At 37.9% G+C, this 22387-nt stretch overlaps 1 protein-coding gene across 2 annotated transcripts in view; it reads right to left on the bottom strand.

The window, feature by feature from the left end:
* The window catches only part of LOC143153205 (pleckstrin homology domain-containing family G member 5), a 119418-nt gene extending 115523 nt beyond the window's left edge, over window positions 1-3895 (bottom strand). The window contains exon 1 of one of the 2 annotated variants that reach the window (XM_076324160.1): window positions 3338-3895. The gene's annotated coding sequence lies outside the window, so the exon portion shown is untranslated. The remainder of the gene's footprint in view (window positions 1-3337) is intronic. The other variant, XM_076324153.1, reaches the window with a different exon arrangement.
* Between the last annotated feature and the right edge of the window lie 18492 nt (window positions 3896-22387).

Genomic DNA, 22387 nt, shown 5'->3' with positions numbered 1-22387 from the left:
TATTTCAATTCCACAAATATTCTAGAGAAAGACACTGTTAATAATTGAGTAATATTATAAAGAGGTCTGAAACGGATGAAAGTGATTCCTTTGGTAGTTCTAGATTCAATATTCTAGACAAAGGCACTGTTAATAATTGAATAATTTTGAAAAGAGTTTTGAAACTGATCAAAGTGACTCCTTTGGTAATTCTAGGTCCACATACGTATCTTTGATACCATTCAATTAATTAAATCAATTTTTGGTACAATTTATGAATACCGTTAGTTATGTATTTCAATTCCACGAATATTCTAGACAAAGACGCTGTTAATAATTGAGTAATTTTCAAAAGAGGTTTGAAACTTACATTTACATATGTATCTTCGATATCATTCAATTAATTAAATTAATTTTTGGTACAATTTATGAGTACCGTTAGTTCTCTATTTCAATTCCACGAATATTCTAGAGAAAGACACTGTTAATAATTGAGTAATATTATAAAGAGGTCTGAAACGGATCAAAGTGATTCCTTTGGTAGTTCTAGATTCAATATTCTAGACAAAGGCACTGTTAATAATTGAATAATTTCGAAAAGAGTTTTGAAACTGATCAAAGTGACTCCTTTGGTAATTCTAGGCCACATACGTATCTTTGATACCATTCAATTAATTAAATCAATTTTTGGTACAATTTATGACTACCGTTAGTCGTCTATTTCAATTCCACGAATATTCTAGAGAAAGACACTGTTAATAATTGAGTAATTTTCAAAAGGGGTCTGAAACGGATCAAAGTAACTCCTTTGGTAATTCTAGGTCCACATACGTATCTTTGATACCATTCAATTAATTAAATCAATTTTTGGTACAATTTATGACTACCGTTAGTTATGTATTTCAATTCCACGAATATTCTAGACAAAGACGCTGTTAATAATTGAACAATTTTGAAAAGAGTTTTGAAACTGATCAAAGTGACTCGTTTGGTAGTTGTAGGGTTAAAGGAAGGTTCGTTACGAAAACAGTAGACCAGTGCTCCCAATTCCGGCCTCGAAATTCGCGCTAGTTAGATCGATGCACCGCGAACCACGTAACACGTTGCCACGTTCGTGAATGCGCCGATAAGGTTGCTCAAGGTGGCGCGAAGTTCGCTCGATTAGACCAGGAAGGCATCTTGAACACTATCGCAGATAAAAGCTGGAAAAATATACGTCACACACGGGAACGAAGCGCGGATTTTGTAATTTCAATCGTTTATGGACAGGGGCCACGTGACGCCGGAGACTCTAACCGTGCGCATTAATGCCCGAAGAGGAGCGCGCGGATATTTCCAGCAATTACCTCGGTGATAATATGCGGTTTCAAAATGATCTCTGCGCCTCGTTGCACGTCATGAGATTTGCAGTTTATCGCTCGGTGTAGCGCTATGCGCGTTACGCGGATAATGTTGCTATGAAACTAATAGGAGCGGTTAGTTTCGAATAGAAAATTGAAATTGTGCGCTACACGATCGACGTTCTATGCATGTGATACGATACGGTAGATAATAATCTTCTCCGGGTGAGAGTGGACGAAATTCGCGAGAGAAACGGAAACGACGAAGTTACGAAGTTACGGTTTACAGAAATCCGCGATTGTACAATTGCTATACTGTTTATCCATATCGAGGAAATCTTGAAGAATTGAAATAAGTAATTGCGCAAACGACGATCGAGAAACGGTTATTTATTTACGAATTGTATAATATGAATTTTATCGTGTTTGTAATATTCACGAGCTTCTAGATACGTAGGTAGCAAGTTTTTAGAATTTCGTCGCGTGGATTTACCAAGCAGCTGACACCTGCATAGGTGTCATTTTCAAACATGCACGATATTACGTCTTTAGCAATAGGTTGCTCGGTCAGCTTTACAGACGAGACTAGTAGCAACTGCTTTATTTTTTACTAAGAAGCATCTGTTTCCATTAAATATTATCTTATAAACGTTTAACGCTTAATTATGGTTCCCATCGGTACACAAAAAGTGATCGTTGATAACCAAATACACGCGAGTAATTAAATTTTACGGGAAGAACGTAATGTAAATAAATTAGCGTGTAAACGGAGATACAGTCCACGATGAATTGATATAAATTAAAGTTAATGTTTCGTATCACTTTCCACTAATAATTATTCCTACTTTTGTATTAAATTATTCTTTTACTGGAAGAACGTAACGTGAATAAATTAGCACGTAAACGAAGATACGGTCCACGACGAATTAATATAAATTAAAGTTAATTTTTGATATCACTTTCGACCAATAATTATTCTTACTTTTGTATTAAATTATTTGTACATAGACGTCGAAATATTTGTACAAAATGAACTTCGTTCGGTTAGAATTTTAATACTTGTTCCGAATATGACAAACGATGTGTACATTTATCCTTTTGAAAGTAAGTCGCTAAATTATCATTCACATTGTTCCTTTGAAAAGTTCCGTACATGATTAATATCTATTCGCGAATGTTTGTCTGCACGAAACAATTACTTTCTGTAGAATACGAAACTTTGGAAATATTCTCTGCGATTCTATCGACTTTTCTCCGGACCTGGTCATTCCTTTAAACACTTTATTGCGCTACTTTAACTGATAATCTTGTTTGCCTTTGATACTATATCGTTTCCCTGACATTGGTCCTTGCATTTGCATATACGTATCCTTTACATCGAGTTAGTACTTTTCCCTTTATTTTCGGACAACGAGAGTCAAATCCCCGCAAATAAAATAAAATAAACTCAATGGCATTGAAGTCGTAACAAGTCATTTGTTATTTGTGTTTATCGTTTTCGGCCAATCGTTCCTGGTTATCTCCAACTATCGGTACAGTACACTTAACATTAGAAAGCAAAATATATAAATCGGGAACTACCGAACAAAAACAATTTTCTAAAGAATCCTCGGAATGCTTTCGTGATAAAACGTCGTACATGTTTTATACATTCGTAAATTTGCACACTGTTTTCCCCTCTAGACCAGTTTATATAAGACATTACCCATTACGTATAGTGCATACGAATTACACCAACGTATTTTGTTAACATACCGCCGCACCGTTTCCCTCCGTAGTTTCTTTTTATACTACCACTTACCTGAACAAAAACATTCTTTTTATTCGGCAATTCCTTACCACACGATTTATACATTTTGTCACTGCGACGACAATTTCTGACATAAATGGCTCGTTACTACGTCCCAACACCGTCGAGTGAAACACCGGGGAGAGAGGGGGGGAGAAAAAAAAAAACTCCAAGGAAGAATTCTCTCGAGGGACGAATACGTATAATCCTCTCAACATCGTAGCGTAACCTTGTGATCCGTCTGATTTGCCAGCGCAAACCCACAGTGAGTCACCGATGGCGCACGCGGCGTTTAACGCGTATCGAGAAACTATCGTCCTCGTTTCGGTGATCCGGAGGCGAGTACCGTGCCCCGTGATTATCGTTACAATGGTTCCTTAGTCGTACCGGGCAACCCGTTCGTTGGAACCGGCGAAAATGACCGCAACGACGATGACCCCGGCGAATCGGTCGTGGTAAACAGAGGAATTAAAAAACAGATGGCCCGATGGTGGCTCGCTACGGGATTCACTTATCGCACACACTTCCACGCGGCTTATCGGGCGCGATAACGCACGGTGTACGAGAATTCGCTCCCGAATAAACTCGACGAAACTCCACGGCGCGCGTACGTGTATTGTCGCGGCGATCCCGTTCGGATTCAGCGCGATTTCCGCGCGCGCTCAACACGCGAGGGAAGGAGATCCGTAGCGGTACGATCGAGATAACGCGTATTATCGAGGCGTACTCTCGCCACGGGCCGGCGGCTTGTATCGATTCCGCGCCGCCGCTACGCGTAACGCGAACACGCGAAAAATCGCCGACGCGCTTAGCCAGGAAATTAAGAAGACAGGTGAGACGTGGGTAAGCGTTTCGCCTTCGCTGACGCAAGACAGTCGAGGGAGGGGTGGTGGGGGGGACCCACGTGAGAAGGAGACGGCCGATCGTTCGGCGAAGCGAAACGACCGATCGCGAAAGAAACCGTCGCGATCGGCGGAGGAAAAACGTGGCGCGCCAGTGGCGCTCAAACGCGTCGGTAAACGATTTTAGCCGACTTTCGCGCCACGTGGATCCAACGACGACCGTCGTTCTTTAAGATAGAAAGGATACCGGGGAAAGGAGTGATACGCTGGGGAATCCCGACCGATGATAATATATCTTGGTAATTCCCGCCCGGACTAGTTTCCCCGGTACTGTACGAAACATTCAAAAACGGGGATACGAGTTTTCGGCGCGGTCTCACTTTACTGAAAATTTTATAACCTTAAATTGGCGCGTTCTGGGTTACGCGTTGCAGACTGTACGACGAACGTGATTGCAATGTATCGGGTTCCTCGGAAAGTCATTTCGTTTTACAATATGGAGAATATATAATTTGATAAAACGTTTATACACTCTAAAAAGATTGTTTCACTTTCACCGATAGGAACGAAATGACTTTCCGAACAACCCGATATTATTATTGTCATTATCGGGCAGTTGTATTATCTTGACTCGGAGGTACGTGTATGACTCTTGTGCTGGAGGACTATGTTTAGTTAATATATGTATCAATACATTTGTTAATATATTATTATATGTTATTCGTATATATCATACATTATACATATTGTACAATATGTATACTTGTTCGTTGAAAGTAACCGTGACGCGATGGGGGAGCTAGTAGATTGAGAATGCTGCGTTGAATCCTAACCCCAAAATTGTAATAGGTTATGCGACGAACTTCGCTTTTCAGCATCCCGTTCAGAGACAACGATTTAAAATACTTTAATCGACCACCTGAATCCCCGAATTACGATCTTCCTCCTTTATCGGAGCAGTTGTTTTGCGACAAAAATGAGAAACGTCATTTTAGAAAATTGTACAAATTCTAAAGACGAAGTGCGACACAGCTGTTGTCCGCGAGAAGTTTATCCATGGCGCACTTGGCATCGGAATTATATTTACAAAGGTTTTCTATTGTACGTAGAACGATTCTCCGCCAAAAAATGAATAAAAAATGAGCAGTAGAATTTTCCCCTACGAATTTACGTTTTCGAGAAAATCAACTTGGAAGTTTGTAAGTTGGTACCTCGTTACTCAACCGCGTGCCATGAAAGTTTGTTTTTTAAACTTTATTTCCCCGAAAACGATGCCTCGCACGAGAAAAACTTACCGGTCATTACTTACTCGATTTTTCATGGAGAATCGCTTAGTTGCCAGTTCAACGCGAGAATCCCTGCACGTACTGTAGTATTTATGCGAGTATCGATGGCTCGCGTCGTTAGTTAACCACACGGCGCATAGACGCTTAGACGTTAGCGAGGGACATTCTCGAGTGTCTGTGACGCGTTGTAAAATGTTATGGGGCTAATGTAGCTACGAAACGGTCGTAAAACGGTACTGTTTTATTAATACTTGGGGTTGAAGCACGCCGTCACGTACGACATTCAGAAGCCGCGAAATAAGAGGCGAACTTTATAACGGTTGTTTCACGACCAGATACACGGATTAATGTTTGCGGTGGGGGGACGGGGAGGAGGTGGGGGGAAGGCGCTAGCGTTGCGTAAAAGACGTTAATCCAAAACGACGCGTCGTTTCACTTTTGCGATACGGTAAAAAAAGGTAACGACGCGAGTGATGAAGCAATTTCAACGCCGGTGAACCTTTAATCATTGCCTCAGAAATCGTCTATGTCTAAAAGTATCATCTACGATTTAAACTGAGGATTTTCAGACTCTTTCGGATGTACTCGCTTGTAAGGAAGAACGAATTTCTGAGTCCGAAATTTATCGACGACAAATATTTGTTATCGATTCAAAATCAAATTTGGTATTTCATGGATCGAAAATTCCTGATTCTGTGTAATTTTCTCTTGTAGGGAAGAGTGAGAAGCTGAGCCTTAATTTATCGATGATAAAATTTCTTATCGATCTAAAAGTAAATTCGATGTTGTGCATTGAAAATTGAAGGTTCTGGGTAGTTTCTTTTTTTTACGAAATAATTGAACGAAATAATCGAATTCGAATGAAAATTAACCTTTTCGCTACGGCGGGCGTATATATACGCCCTCGAAGAATGATCATTGATATACGAAGAGCGTATATATACGGTATGAAAAAGTGGTTACTGAGGCACGAAGAGCGTATACATACGTTTATACAATATATAATTTTATTTCATATTTTACACGAGATACTTTTGTTAATCGAGTATCTAGCATCGCTGCATGCCTTAAACAGTTAACTTGCCAAATTTCATTTAACTCTTATAAGACAATTATTGCAAAAATATGGGAAACAAAAATCAGATACGAGATGTTTAGTTGCACGAAATAGTAATAATCCTGAAAGAGTTGCCGAAAAACATTTTCCGTCCATATATTCGAATGAGGCATCAAAAAAACAAATCAAATTCGAAAATGTGTCGTCCGAGTCGAGGTACTATTGTTCACTTGTGAAGTTGGCTTATGCGTGGTTCCATGCTTTGGACTTTATCATTATTAATATTGTTTGGCTTTAAATACTTTAGTAATTTCATTATATCGTATTAAAACATATTATACGAGCATTATAATGTATAAAAAAATAAATTGTGATCGTAAAGTTTTATATTTTATAAAGTAAAATGATATTACCAAATATAATAAATATCATTGTGAAATTTAGAGATCAAGATACGACTTCTACTTACTTCGTAGCATTCCGTACCTCAGTGTCAACTACTCGGTAATGCCCTCCGTTCAGAGCTATCACATTTTGTCATAAGCGCTCTATAGCGAAAGGATTAATAGACACGTACTTTGTTTATACAATAGTATAATGGATTACGTAATCGTTGTTTGTTTTCCTAAATTCAAAATAGTAAGAAACGTCTGAATGAATTTTTGAGATATCGTGCACATCGATCGAAAGACATCGTTTCGAAAAATATCGTTTCGAAATAGACAAGGTACGGTGTTGAAGCGCGTGCAATCCTTTGGCAATTTTTCAAATTTTTCTACCATCCATAAAAGAATGCCAAAAAAAGGAAAAATAATTAACGATCCGAACTGACCAAACTGCCCCCTTGAACCATCCATTTCGAAAACAATGCTCCTGAGCCCCTGTTGTTGCGAACATTCCAGCTGCTCACGACCACGTGAAAAGGCCGCGAGCCACGGAACGCATCCCCCCGTCGCAACGTGCGAAAATGTCGATACGAATTGTCTATTTCTAGGTCGAGAAAGTAAGCGGATCGATAGCGGTGCTCGGTGTAAGGAAGACTGCTGAACTCGCGTACGACCTTTGCCAAAGCGGCCAAGCGAACGAAAAAATTGGCGAGGCGCGTGCCCTCCAACGGGAGTAGCGATTCTTAAACGTCAGGGGCACGTCGAAACAAGATGTAAAAGAGGTAGGGAGAGTGAGGGGAACACAGGTTTAACATTGCGTTTCCATTCGTCGTGCAAATCGGTCGATCGTGTCGCCCGCAATAGGCGAGTTTCGTCGTTTCCTTGACATCCATAACCAGTTAAGGACTCGCTCAGGTGTCTGCCAGAGAGTCCAAGCATATGAATCGCCATGAGCGTTCCCGCGAATCGATAGATGTTTAACCCAAATCTATTCCGTTTGCTTACTCCACCGCCTAAACCGTATTTACCCGCTTATCGCATCCGTATATTACGGTTATCCGTGGTTTACGTAAGCGCAACACCACCAGCGACACCCTAGAATTTCTCACCGTTCGAGAAATTCGAGAATGTGCCGAACAAAATGTTCAACACATTTGAGAGAAGAGAACACATTTGGTCACACGTGTAACAGTCTTCGGCGTACCGATTTCCAAACAGGGACTACTACTTGATAGTTTTTCGTCGTTGATGGGGGTCTAGAATTGGTCAAGAGTTGCGTCATGCATTGATTTTCAGTTGGGAGGAGTAGGTATACTTGGTGGAGCGAACCTAGTGGGTTACTCGAGGCTCAAGTGGTGTTGATAGCGATACCTTTAAGGGCACATGCCGCTAAATGTCTTTCTCATCGTATAGTGCTCGAGCTACGTGCTAACAACGGTTAACGCGCTACACGGTGTTCGTGAAGTATCCACAATTGGAATCTCGACTCTCAATATTGAGAACCTTGCTAACTTCACTCCCACTACCGATGTTACGATCTCGCGACATTCTTTTCACCAATTAGACACTATTGCGCGGATCTAGGATTTTTTAAATGGAAATGGACGCTGGTGTTCCACGGTGATGTGTCCAGATTCTTAATACGTTAACCACCGGAAGTCCTCACGGACTGTTGATACTTGCTATTCGATAAGTGTCTTTGAACCTTCCTACCGTGGTTTCATCCCCGGTTGCACACGAAGGGCGATCGAATTCAATCGAGACGCAAAGAACGACCTTTCGTTCGAATTTTAACGCTGGAATTACCGTAGGTAACACTAGGTCAATTTGACAACTTTAACCCTTTGCACTCGAAGCTTTTCTGCTAAATCTCCAGCTTTTTTCCAGAAATTACCACCTCGAGGAAATCCTTCGAATCGTGTAATTAATTTCAAACGGAACATTTTCATTTCAATATTTCATATACGTATGTTCACATCTTACAAGAAAGGAGTAATCGAATTTTAATTTCAATTCCAGACCACGATGGTGTTGAAAGGGTCAACACTACGTCAATTTGATCGCTTTAACACTAGATCAATTTGACCTTTTTCGAACTTCTTTTTAAAATTACTTGATCATTAACGATGTCTTCGCTTACGATATTCCTGGAAAATTATTGAAATAGACAACTAACAGTACTCGTAAATTATTAGGTTGTTCGAAAAGTCATTTCGTTTTTCTTTTTTTTTCAGTGAAAATGAAACACGATTTTTTTAGAGCGTATAAACATTTTATTAAATCATACGTTCTCCATTTTGGAAAACGAAATTACTTTCCGAAAAATCCAATAATTTACCATTTCCCCGCTTAACATCGCAGATACGTTTCAGTGTTAAATGTTGCACCCTTCCCGTGAACGGGGTTCCATTAACGCGGAAAAAGAGCATAAATTGGCGGTATTGTGAACGTTCGTTTAAATGCTGGCGCACGAGTGAGTAACTGGGCGCGATTCAACGGCGTTTTTATTAAGTCAACAACCCGCTTTCAGAAATCCGTTGCATTTCACGAGACAGAATTAAATCTGGAGCGCGATCCTCAACGCGACAAGGACGGACGGGAACGTTGATTGGCAGGGTGTCGCCACTGCGTTGAAATTATTCGGTAATTAAAGGGGACAATTGGAGCGAGCAATAACCAGAACTTACCTCATTGGATGAACAACGTTCGACGATTTTCTAGTTCTCGCGAACCACGGATTGCATCGTTGCACCTGACGGACGTGCAACGTCATCGAACGTCGAGGCAGGCCCGCGTGGGATGTTCTCGGAGATCTGACGAGAAATTCATTTGGAAAGTTTCAATGAGGAAGGTTGAGATTGATCTTCGTGATACGAATGCAATGGTAGCGTCGGAGAACGGTGTGAAAATTTACGCAGACCGCGCAAGTGGATCTCGAAATCCGACAAATCGTTTCTACGATAAATATCTTCTATCCAATGTTGCACGGTTTGAAGAAACGTAGGACGGTTCACTGCAGTCACGGAAGAAGAGAAGACACTTCAATGTTGATAACTTTTTATCGAATTATTGTACGAAACGAAAGGTTTTTTTTACCGTTGATTATACACTGGGGTTTTTTTTTAAATATCAATTCCTTTAATCACAGTCACCCGGTAGAATTATCGCTGTTACATCGGTACTCGTTTCGCGAGCACCTCGTCGACCTAAGTGCCCCGAAAGCCCGTGAACCCGCGATGTTTTTGAGCAGAATGTAGCCGACCGCGTGGCGGAACACCTGACACAGGGTGGTACATTTATCCCCACCATCCGAACACTGCGATCCACCCTCACCGCCCTCAGCAACGCGATTCAATCCCGAATTAGATTTTCGCCACTTTAATTCGTCAAGTTTCGTTCGTGTAATTACGCGGCGTATTTATGTAGGATAACCGTACCAAAGGGCAAAGATGACGATCTACTTATCGTGTATCGATTCGAAGGGAAGAAGAATTGAATTTTTTTTTTTCAAGTAGAAACAAAAGGGGATTTGGTAATGAAATATTCGCAATTTGTCTTAAAATCGATCGATAGAACGAGGATTTACGGAGAAATAGATTGTAATGTTAGGTTAGGTTCTATCAACAGTGTATCAGCACCAACTAGTTTTTACGTAGTTACGTAAATACTTTTTATTTAATTTGTTTTATGATCGTGCATACGTGCACCTTTGCATTTGCGCAATAAGAACGTTCAATGATAATAAAGAACATTCATGCTGAGATACGAGAGATTACCTTTGAAACTTCTGGCATTTAGGTTGGACTATATTTAGAATTTCTTATTTTCTTTCCGGCTTTCTTAAGTAATGTTCATAAGTACACTTGGTATTACGAATTCGTACAGCGCGAGAGAAAAGTTATCCACTTCCGCTTCTGCTTTAACGTCGCAGTGCGCTTCCATTATGGTGCGAGTGAAACGTTAGATAGTATCACTTAAACTCTATAATAAATTACTAATGCAATGAACAGATTATAATTTATTAAGTATTTACTATTGCATTTGTATACATCCGTGTATGTATTATTTAAATAATATCTACTAAATGTCGTTTACAGGTTTCAAAATTCATTCCATAAAAAATGTTACATTACGTATTTTATAATAATTTGTATAGAAGATTGGTAACCCATTATCAAGTTAAAATATCGTAATGTTGTAGGAGAATTCCTATTTCGTAACAATTGCCGTATTTTGGATTAGATCTACCGCAACCCATTCTGAAAATGTAATGTTACATATTTAACAAATAATAATTTAAGTCTTGGAACGATAATTCGTTTCTAAAGAAAATGGACAGTAAAATGTTATAGCCATCTAGCAGTGAACGACCCAAACTACTTTCAGAGATCAGTATGTAGTACAGACCACACTATCAACAGTAAAACATTCAGATTTACAGTAATAGTTCATATTTATCTCGTTAGAGAACGCTACCAATTATTATATATAGTGCAACATACTTAGACGAGAGAGAAGGTAGGCAAAGCAGGCAATGATTTTTCGACTAAGAAAATTTTCGAGTAAATTTATCTGTCACTTTCAAGATTAACAAAACATGACGAGAATTAATTACTTTCGAATCAATCGGAATTATAACTTTCCATACTTTAAAACTTTACGAAACACGTTTTAACATCGAGTCTCGATCAAAATCAATTTCTATAAGTTTCTTAATTAATTGCAATACATAAATAAGATGCACATTGTTCGATCAATATTGGGAACATGTATAAATGTTAGTAACAATCGCGGAAATGAAGAAACATTCACCGAAACCGTTCGCCTTCGAAAATTTCGATTAGATCGAACAAAGACAATGGAAGAAACGGTAAGTCACCTTGGGGAGAGTATATAAGGAGCCCCCGGTTGTTTAAAATTTCATTGTTCCTGGAGCCTCCGAGGTGGACGGATCTCTTCGTTTTAGGTTTACGGAAGGGGGACCCCCCACCTTGGTAACCGGTACTGGCCGCCGGTAGGCGGTGGTCAGTACTGGCGACCACTCTCTCAATCCTTTCTTTTTTTTTTAAATGTTTCTTTGTCTAATTCATTTCATTTATACTCTGACTTTAATTTCTACTTGTTTTGACATGTTTATTTTTTTCCACTAACCAAATTCATTTCTATTTTCCATTATGCCATGACTTTAGGTTTCTCTTAGGTTTCTCTTAGATACATTCTCTTAGATGTATCGGAAAACGAAGAACGAAGAACGAAGAGGACTGATGTATTGCATCCTCCGCGGGACTGTTAATTCTAAGTATAGACTAAGTTAGTTTTAAGGTCACCATGTACGAATATCTGTGATCTGCCGAGCAATTATCCAATCATTAGCTTCTTTTTGCTCGCATGCTCGTATCTCAGTCCGGCCACCTCTGCTTGTTGCATAAGCAAGTGACCGGCCGTGGTGGTGGACCGAACGCTCGATCGCCGTCTCTTCTGGTGCGTCCGCTTTGAGAGAGAATATGCTGCGAACACAGGGGCAGGTGTTCGCACCGGTCCCTGCGGAAGCCCTTGATCCATCATAAGACCCTCTCTTCGTCATCCTCCGTGAGTCAGGTCCACGCTCTGCGTGGCTCCTGGCTGCGGAGTTGGGAGAAACGGGGCACTCCTCTAGAGGAGTGGACGGCGTCGCGCATATCCTTGAGAATCGGGCCCACTGAGGGGAAACGGGACCGACCTAGTAGGAACAACTCCACGGTTCGTGTCGCGTACTTCCCAATTTTGCCTAATTTTTCCATAATGTAATTGCTCGGCAGAATTAAACAAAGAGATCGAAGGAACATTGATTCCTTCTATCTCTGCAATTAGAATAAGTTAGTTTTAAGGCTGTGATCTGCCAAGCAATTATCCAATCTTTAGCTTAATTTTGCTCGCTTCCTCGTTCCTCGGTCCGGTCACCACTGCTTCTTGTACAAGCAAGTGGCCGGCCGTGTAAGTAGTCCGAACGGTCTATCGCCGTCTCTTCCGGTGTGTCCGCTTCCAGAGGGGGCATGTTGCGAGCACAGGAGCAGGCATTTTTGCCGGTCCCTGCGAAAGCCTCCAAAATAAGACCCTCTCGTCGTAAAGATGGAGAAACGGGGCACTCCTCTAGGGGAGTGGTAGGCGTCGTTCGTTTTCTCTGGAATCGGAACCACGGAGGAGAAACGGGATAGACCTAGTAGGGCCAACTGCACGGTTCGTGTCGCGTCTTTCCCAATTTTGCCTAATTTTTCCATAATGTAATTGCTCGGCAGAACTAAACGAGGAGATCGATGGAACATTGATTCCTCCCATCTCTTTGGTTTAGTATCTTCGTTTGTATCGCGTGTCGAGGGAGATCGATGGAACTTTGATTCCATCTATCTCTCTCCGGGTCTCCGCTCGCAGCAACCTCCACGTGGTGAGACCTGGTAATCGGTATTACTCGCTGCGAGTAATATCGAGCTAATTGGCTGCGAATTTAGAATGGTTACTTAAGATAAGAAAAAGTTGAATATCTTGAAAAGTAACATTTTTATAGTGCGTATGAATGCTTGAGTATGTTAATTAAACGAAAGAATGAGATTGTATCACCGATGTATTGATATCTTTCAATAAAGTCACTTTTAGTAACAACAAAAGTTTCTCTTTACCCATTATTTGACACCAATTCCTTAACCGGATCCTATCACATCGCTAAATTAGCAAAGTTCAAAATCGTCGATAAATTTGACCAAAGTTCAGAAATTCATTCAAAAATCATGCAAAATCTCAATTCGCAAAAACTTTTGGAATTTCACGACATTTCCAAAAAATCCCGAATAAGAATACCTTCTCGAGTATCATGTTCTCCTGTTTGCAAAGCCCAAAATCGACGACAGATCTAGCAAAATTTCGGAAATTCATTTGAAAATCCCGCAGAATCTCAATTTGCAGAAATTCTTAGAATTTGACGTCATTTCTAGGAATCCGCGAAATCGTGGCACTTCTCGCATATCGTATATAGTACTCCTGACACCAAGAGTCCCAACATCGAACATTTTCTACAATTTATGTCTGAATTTCATCCTTTGGTATGAGGAGAACACCGTCGCCAAGGAGGTATGCATTTCGATTTTTTAAGTACTAATCAAATGTTACATTCATATATCTAATAGACAATTATTACTTTCCATATTTTAAAACTTTAAGAAACACCTCTTTACTTCGGAGCTCGATCAAAATTAATTTCTGTAAGTTTCTCAATCATTTGTGATCCATAAATAATATGCACATTGTTCAATTAATATTGGGAGCACATATAAATGTTAATAACAATTGTGGAAATGGATAAACATTCAACGAAACCATTTGCGTTCGCAAATTTCGCAATATCTTGACGTTTATTTATCATAATTATTAACAAGCGTCGTAAGCCCGTAGATTAAACAATTATTAATAATGTCCTAGTATAAATAATAGCTTAAAAGCTATAAATTTATTGAAATATTCGTTAGATGGAGCAATGACAATCGAAGTAACCGTGCGATAAAATAAATGAATATTTCTCTACATATCGAAATTATAGTTCGTATATATGCATATATAGACTGAACGCTCAGTAACACACATATGTCACACGGCCATGAAGTGAGTTGCCATCTACTAGAAAATAGATGAACTACACTTAAGGTGTGAAAACACCTGGCGGAGAAACGCTCAAGTTTGTCGAGGAATTGTTCTGAATTTTGTCAATAGATGGCTCGACAAGCATTATCTACCGACATTACAGATAAGTATCTCCTTTCGAATGATATTCACTACCGTGCGGTAAAATAAATAAATATTTCTCTACATATGGAAATTATTGTTTGTATACATGCAAATATATTCGAAACGCGCAATGCCAAACATTTGTAACCTGGTAATTATATGGGTTGCCGTCTCTTGGAGAACATATTTGATAATTTTCGCGATTGTTACTAACATTTATGCATGTTTCCAATATTAATCGAACAATTTGTATCTTATTTATGCATTATAGATGCATAAATATACTTATAGAAATTAATTTTCATCAAGATTCAAAGTAAAAACTCGTTTAGTAAAGTTTCAAAGCATGAAAAGTAATAATTGTTTATTTAGTGCAATCGTTTAACATTTATTTAATTCTCATAATTTACACAATACGCGTAGAAGTTGTATTTTTTACTCAAACATGCTGAATTTCGATTAATCGCTTTTCTGTATAGAAAAATCATCGTGATAAACACTTGTGAGTCGATAATCGATATGTGGAGCCATGATTTCGAGGTATCAAAGATTTTTTTAAATGTATAAAGGAAGGCTAGAATGCAGAGAAATTTCATTACGCTGATTTCGTTTAACTTTACATTTATTCGAAAGATGATACATACGAAACTTTGTACAGAAATATTTATTTATTTTATTGCACGGTAGGGAATACCATACAAATGGAATTACTTATCTGTAATGTCGGTAAATTTATGCTCGTGGTGCTATCTATTGGTGGAGATAAGAACAATTCCTCAACAAACTTGAGCGTTTCTCCGCCAGGTGTTTTCACACCTTAAGTGTAGTTTACCTATTCTCCAGTAGATGGCAACTCACTTCATCGCCGTGTGACATATATGTGTCTGAGCGTTCGGAATATACATGCATATATACAAACTATTTTTTCGATATGTAGAGAAATATTCATTTATTTTATCGCACGGTTACTTCGATTGTCTTTGTTCGATCTAACGAATATTTCAAGAAAGTAATGACTTTCAAGCCATTATTTATACTAGAACATTGTTAATAATTGTTTATCTACTGTCCCACGACAATTGTTAATAAATATGATAAATAAACATCAAGAAATTGCGAAATCTTCGAAGGCGGACGGTTTCGGTGAATGTTTGTTCATTTCCGCGATTTTTATTAACATTTATGCATGTTCCCAATATTGATCGAACAATATACATCTTATTTAGGCATCACAAATCATTTGTTACTTTTCAGAAATTAATTGATTTCGAAAATGAAAGCAAAATATTGATATTCATATATTTCTCGATTTGAAACCTAAATTAATCTTTATAAGCAAATTATTCATTTACAATGCAAAAGAAAATGCATTTTGTAACATTCATATTCCCAACTTTTACAGTGCAAACCATTAATTAGTTTACAAATGTTAATTTTCATAAAAAATGGAGAAATATATGTATACCAAACTCTTCGTTAAATTTTCCGATAAAATTTAATTCACATACTGTAACATAAAATTTCGGAACGTGGAAATATGTTTCTAACAATCGCCTAGAGACATAAACATTCGCTAAAGCAATTCGCCTTCCCAGATTTCGCAATATCTCGATGTTTGTTTATCATAATTATTAACAACCGTCGTAGGACCGTAGATTAAACAATTATTAACAATGTCCTAGTATAAATAATGGCTTAAAATATCATTTCGTTGAAATATTCTTTGTTCGCGATGGGATTGTTATTATTGAGATCAAACCGACATTGTCAAGGCTGGAAATGTTTATCGATTCACAAACGTCTATCACGATGGTTTTTCTATCTAGAAAAGCGATTAATTGAATTTCGACGCTTTTACATCAAGAATAGAGCTTCCACGCATAATCCGAAAATTATAAGAACGAAACAAATGTTAAATTAATGTATCTAATAAACAATTGTTACTTTCCATGCTTTGAAACATTAAGAAACACGTTTATACCTCGAATCTCGGTCAAAATTAATTGCTGTAGGCGAATCAATCATATTTAATGCATAAATAAGATGCATATTGTAAGATAAATGTTCGGAACATGTATAAATGTTAGTAACAATCGCGGAAATGAACAAACATTCACCGAAACCGTCCGCCTCCGAAGATTTCGCAATTTCTTGATGTTTATTTATCATATTTATTAACAATTGTCGTGGGACAGTAGATAAACAATTATTAACAATGTTCTAGTATAAATAATGGCTTGAAAGTCATTACTTTCTTGAAATATTCGTTAGATCGAACAAAGACAATCGAAGTAACCGTGCGATAAAATAAATGAATATTTCTCTACATATCGAAAAAATAGTTTGTATATATGCATGTATATTCTGAACGCTCAGTGACACACATATGTCACACGGCAATGAAGTGGGTTGCCATCTACTAGAGAATAGGTAAACTACATTTAAGGTGTGAAAACACCTGGCGGAGAAACGCTCAAGTTTGTTGAGGAATTGTTCTTATCTCCACCAATAGATAGCACCACGAGCATAAATTTACCGACATTACAGATAAGTAATTCCATTTGTATGGTATTCCCTACCGTGCAATAAAATAAATAAATATTTCTGTACAAAGTTTCGTATGTATCATCTTTCGAATAAATGTAAAGTTAAACGAAATCAGCGTAATGAAATTTCTCTGCATTCTAGCCTTCCTTTATACATTTAAAAAAATCTTTGATACCTCGAAATCATGGCTACACATATCGATTATCGACTCACAAGTGTTTATCACGATGATTTTTCTATACAGAAAAGCGATTAATCGAAATTCAGCAGGTTTGAGTAAAAAATACAACTTCTACGCGTATTGTGTAAATTATGAGAATTAAATAAATGTTAAACTATTGCACTAAATAAACAATTATTACTTTTCATGCTTTGAAACTTTACTAAACGAGTTTTTACTTTGAATCTCGATGAAAATTAATTTCTATAAGTATATTTATGCATCTATAATGCATAAATAAGATACAAATTGTTCGATTAATATTGGAAACATGCATAAATGTTAGTAACAATCGCGAAAATTATCAAATATGTTCTCCAAGAGACGGCAACCCATATAATTACCAGGTTACAAATGTTTGGCATTGCGCGTTTCGAATATATTTGCATGTATACAAACAATAATTTCCATATGTAGAGAAATATTTATTTATTTTATCGCACGGTTACTTCGATTGTCATTGCTCCATCTAACGAATATTTCAATAAATTTATAGCTTTTAAGCTATTATTTATACTAGGACATTATTAATAATTGTTTAATCTACGGGCTTACGACGCTTGTTAATAATTATGATAAATAAACGTCAAGATATTGCGAAATTTGCGAACGCAAATGGTTTCGTTGAATGTTTATCCATTTCCACAATTGTTATTAACATTTATATGTGCTCCCAATATTAATTGAACAATGTGCATATTATTTATGGATCACAAATGATTGAGAAACTTACAGAAATTAATTTTGATCGAGCTCCGAAGTAAAGAGGTGTTTCTTAAAGTTTTAAAATATGGAAAGTAATAATTGTCTATTAGATATATGAATGTAACATTTGATTAGTACTTAAAAAATCGAAATGCATACCTCCTTGGCGACGGTGTTCTCCTCATACCAAAGGATGAAATTCAGACATAAATTGTAGAAAATGTTCGATGTTGGGACTCTTGGTGTCAGGAGTACTATATACGATATGCGAGAAGTGCCACGATTTCGCGGATTCCTAGAAATGACGTCAAATTCTAAGAATTTCTGCAAATTGAGATTCTGCGGGATTTTCAAATGAATTTCCGAAATTTTGCTAGATCTGTCGTCGATTTTGGGCTTTGCAAACAGGAGAACATGATACTCGAGAAGGTATTCTTATTCGGGATTTTTTGGAAATGTCGTGAAATTCCAAAAGTTTTTGCGAATTGAGATTTTGCATGATTTTTGAATGAATTTCTGAACTTTGGTCAAATTTATCGACGATTTTGAACTTTGCTAATTTAGCGATGTGATAGGATCCGGTTAAGGAATTGGTGTCAAATAATGGGTAAAGAGAAACTTTTGTTGTTACTAAAAGTGACTTTATTGAAAGATATCAATACATCGGTGATACAATCTCATTCTTTCGTTTAATTAACATACTCAAGCATTCATACGCACTATAAAAATGTTACTTTTCAAGATATTCAACTTTTTCTTATCTTAAGTAACTATTCTAAATTCGCAGCCAATTAGCTCGATATTACTCGCAGCGAGTAATACCGATTACCAGGTCTCACCACGTGGAGGTTGCTGCGAGCGGAGACCCGGAGAGAGATAGATGGAATCAAAGTTCCATCGATCTCCCTCGACACGCGATACAAACGAAGATACTAAACCAAAGAGATGGGAGGAATCAATGTTCCTTCGATCTCCTCGTTTAGTTCTGCCGAGCAATTACATTATGGAAAAATTAGGCAAAATTGGGAAAGACGCGACACGAACCGTGCAGTTGGCCCTACTAGGTCTATCCCGTTTCTCCTCCGTGGTTCCGATTCCAGAGAAAACGAACGACGCCTACCACTCCCCTAGAGGAGTGCCCCGTTTCTCCATCTTTACGACGAGAGGGTCTTATTTTGGAGGCTTTCGCAGGGACCGGCAAAAATGCCTGCTCCTGTGCTCGCAACATGCCCCCTCTGGAAGCGGACACACCGGAAGAGACGGCGATAGACCGTTCGGACTACTTACACGGCCGGCCACTTGCTTGTACAAGAAGCAGTGGTGACCGGACCGAGGAACGAGGAAGCGAGCAAAATTAAGCTAAAGATTGGATAATTGCTTGGCAGATCACAGCCTTAAAACTAACTTATTCTAACTGCAGAGATAGAAGGAATCAATGTTCCTTCGATCTCTTTGTTTAATTCTGCCGAGCAATTACATTATGGAAAAATTAGGCAAAATTGGGAAGTACGCGACACGAACCGTGGAGTTGTTCCTACTAGGTCGGTCCCGTTTCCCCTCAGTGGGCCCGATTTTCAAGGATATGCGCGACGCCGTCCACTCCTCTAGAGGAGTGCCCCGTTTCTCCCAACTCCGCAGCCAGGAGCCACGCAGAGCGTGGACCTGACTCACGGAGGATGACGAAGAGAGGGTCTTATGATGGATCAAGGGCTTCCGCAGGGACCGGTGCGAACACCTGCCCCTGTGTTCGCAGCATATTCTCTCTCAAAGCGGACGCACCAGAAGAGACGGCGATCGAGCGTTCGGTCCACCACCACGGCCGGTCACTTGCTTATGCAACAAGCAGAGGTGGCCGGACTGAGATACGAGCAAGCGAGCAAAAAGAAGCTAGAGATTGGATAATTGCTCGGCAGATCACAGATATTCGTACATGGTGACCTTAAAACTAACTTAGTCTATACTTAGAATTAACAGTCACGCGGAGGATGCAATACATCAGTCCTCTTCGTTCTTCGTTCTTCGTTTTCCGATACATCTAAGAGAATGTATCTAAGAGAAACCTAAGAGAAACCTAAAGTCATGGCATAATGGAAAATAGAAATGAATTTGGTTAATGGAAAAAAATAAACATGTCAAAACAAGTAGAAATTAAAATCAGAGTACAAATGAAATGAATTAGACAAAGAAACAATTAAAAAAAAAAAAGAAAGGATTGAGAGAGTGGTCGCCAGTACTGACCACCGCCTACCGGCGGCCAGTACCGGTTACCATGGTGGGGGGTCCCCCTTCCGTAAACCTAAAACGAAGAGATCCGTCCACCTCGGAGGCTCCAGGAACAATGAAATTTTAAACAACCGGGGGCTCCTTATATACTCTCCCCAAGGTGACTTACCGTTTCTTCCATTGTCTTTGTTCGATCTAATCGAAATTTTCGAAGGCGAACGGTTTCGGTGAATGTTTCTTCATTTCCGCGATTGTTACTAACATTTATGCATATTCCCAATATTGATCGAACAATGTGCATCTTATTTATGCATTAAATATGATTGATTCGCCTACAGCAATTAATTTTGACCAAGATTCGAGGTATAAACGTATTTCTTAATGTTTCAAAGCATTGAAAGTAACAATTGTTTATTAGATACATTAATTTAACATTTGTTTAATTCTTATAATTTACACAATACGCGTAGAAGTTGTGTTTTTTACATCAAAGTGCCGAAATTTAATTAATCGCTTTTTTAGATAGAAAAATCATCGCGATGAAGACTTGTGAATCGATAATCGATACGTGCAACCTTGATAACGTCAGTTGGATCTCAACAACAAATTCCTTCACGAACAAAGAATATTTCAACGAAATGATATTTTAAGCTATTATCTACACTAGGTCATTATTAATAATTGTTTAAAGTGTGGTCCTATGACAGTCGTTGTTCATCATGATAAATAAACATCAATAATTTGGGAAATCTGTGAAGGTGAACGGTTTCAGTGAATATTTGTTCATCTGCGCAATTGTTTTTAACATTTATATATTTTCTGTATGTTAGTGTTGGAATACGCATTTATTTCTGCATTATAAATCTTTAACCAATCTACAGAAATTAATTTTAAAAAATTAGACGAAAAATTATTCGTTGCGAGTATTGCCGAGCTATTTGGCTGCTTATTTATAATAGTTTCTTAAGGTAGACGTAGAAATAAAATATTGCACGATAACAAAATTTTACAAAATCTGAATATTTGATTAAAAGTTAAGAATACTAATGAAATTCTGATACATTTCAATAAATTCTGTTTGCGTAACCTGGTATTTCGTCTTTTTCTCTGCTCTACTTTCATTCCCTTTGTGGGATCCTAAATTACGAGTCAATGAATGAGATATGATGGAGCTCACGGACACGCGGTTTTTACATTAGTAATGGTAGAATTTTCACGATTTTCTATGCGGTTATTATGCAGTATCTGATTTATTATTAGTAAGATCTTCATCGTAATAACATGTTGAAATTATGTTCTACGCTAGAGGTATTTTATTCAAATCGTTCCTCTAAATTCTGTATTTAAGAGCGAACGCATTAATAACTTTTTATTTTTAAATCATTGTATGGTAGAAAAGCATTTTCCTGATCCACTAAATTCAATTTATTTAACTTTTGGTGTTGTTCTGATACATGTTAACATTTTCTGTTTTTCTGTTCGTTAAACTAAACGAAATTGATATTATCATCTAACGGAAAACAGATCGAAGTAATTGCCACTTTTGATGATAAAATCGAAGGTAGTTGGTGTTAAACAATCTGAAATACCGACCTCCGAAGGTACGAGTAGTTATGGAACGACTCTTTCGTTCAAGAATGGTGAGTCCACGAATTATATTCAATGAAACTATCACAGTTGGTAAATGTAGTAAATGTAGAAAACTGTCCCTGTATATCATTCGTTGGTTTATTATACCCATCAGCCTCAGAAAATATGGTAACGATAAATTATCAAAGTTACAGCTATCTTACCACCTAATTCAAATTTTACATGTTTCAACTGTTCTCAAATTTGACATTGCAATATTTTATACTGCATGGGAGAGATGATCGAATAAAACTTGGAACTTTAATATCTCTATCTTTGCTTCGTAATTTAGGAGTAAAAAAAGGAAAATAAACAAGGAAGTCGAGGAAAGTTTCTCACGATACCAGAAATTAATGTATGAAAGCGCATAAGTTATATTTACGTTCTTACGTATCATTAAAATTTTAATTAATTTCTAATTTTAGAAATCGTTTGTAAGAAAGATACATTTGTATCTTTGTACAAAATAAATTTATCGAAATGCATTCGAGTTTCATACACACTTTTACGTTCGATTGAAATATAAACAGTTTTGTACAGTTTTATGAGATACAAATATTTCCCGTGTTACAATGTTTTATTTACTCTGATATCGCAAGGAATTATTCCATGTTTGTAGCCGATTATCTAGG

The sequence above is a fragment of the Ptiloglossa arizonensis genome, chromosome 1, assembly GCF_051014685.1.
Source record: "Ptiloglossa arizonensis isolate GNS036 chromosome 1, iyPtiAriz1_principal, whole genome shotgun sequence".
NCBI classification, from domain to species: Eukaryota; Metazoa; Arthropoda; class Insecta; order Hymenoptera; family Colletidae; genus Ptiloglossa; species Ptiloglossa arizonensis.
The sequence above is the reverse complement of the archived record's forward strand: the minus strand, read 5'-3'. Positions and strand labels throughout refer to the sequence as shown.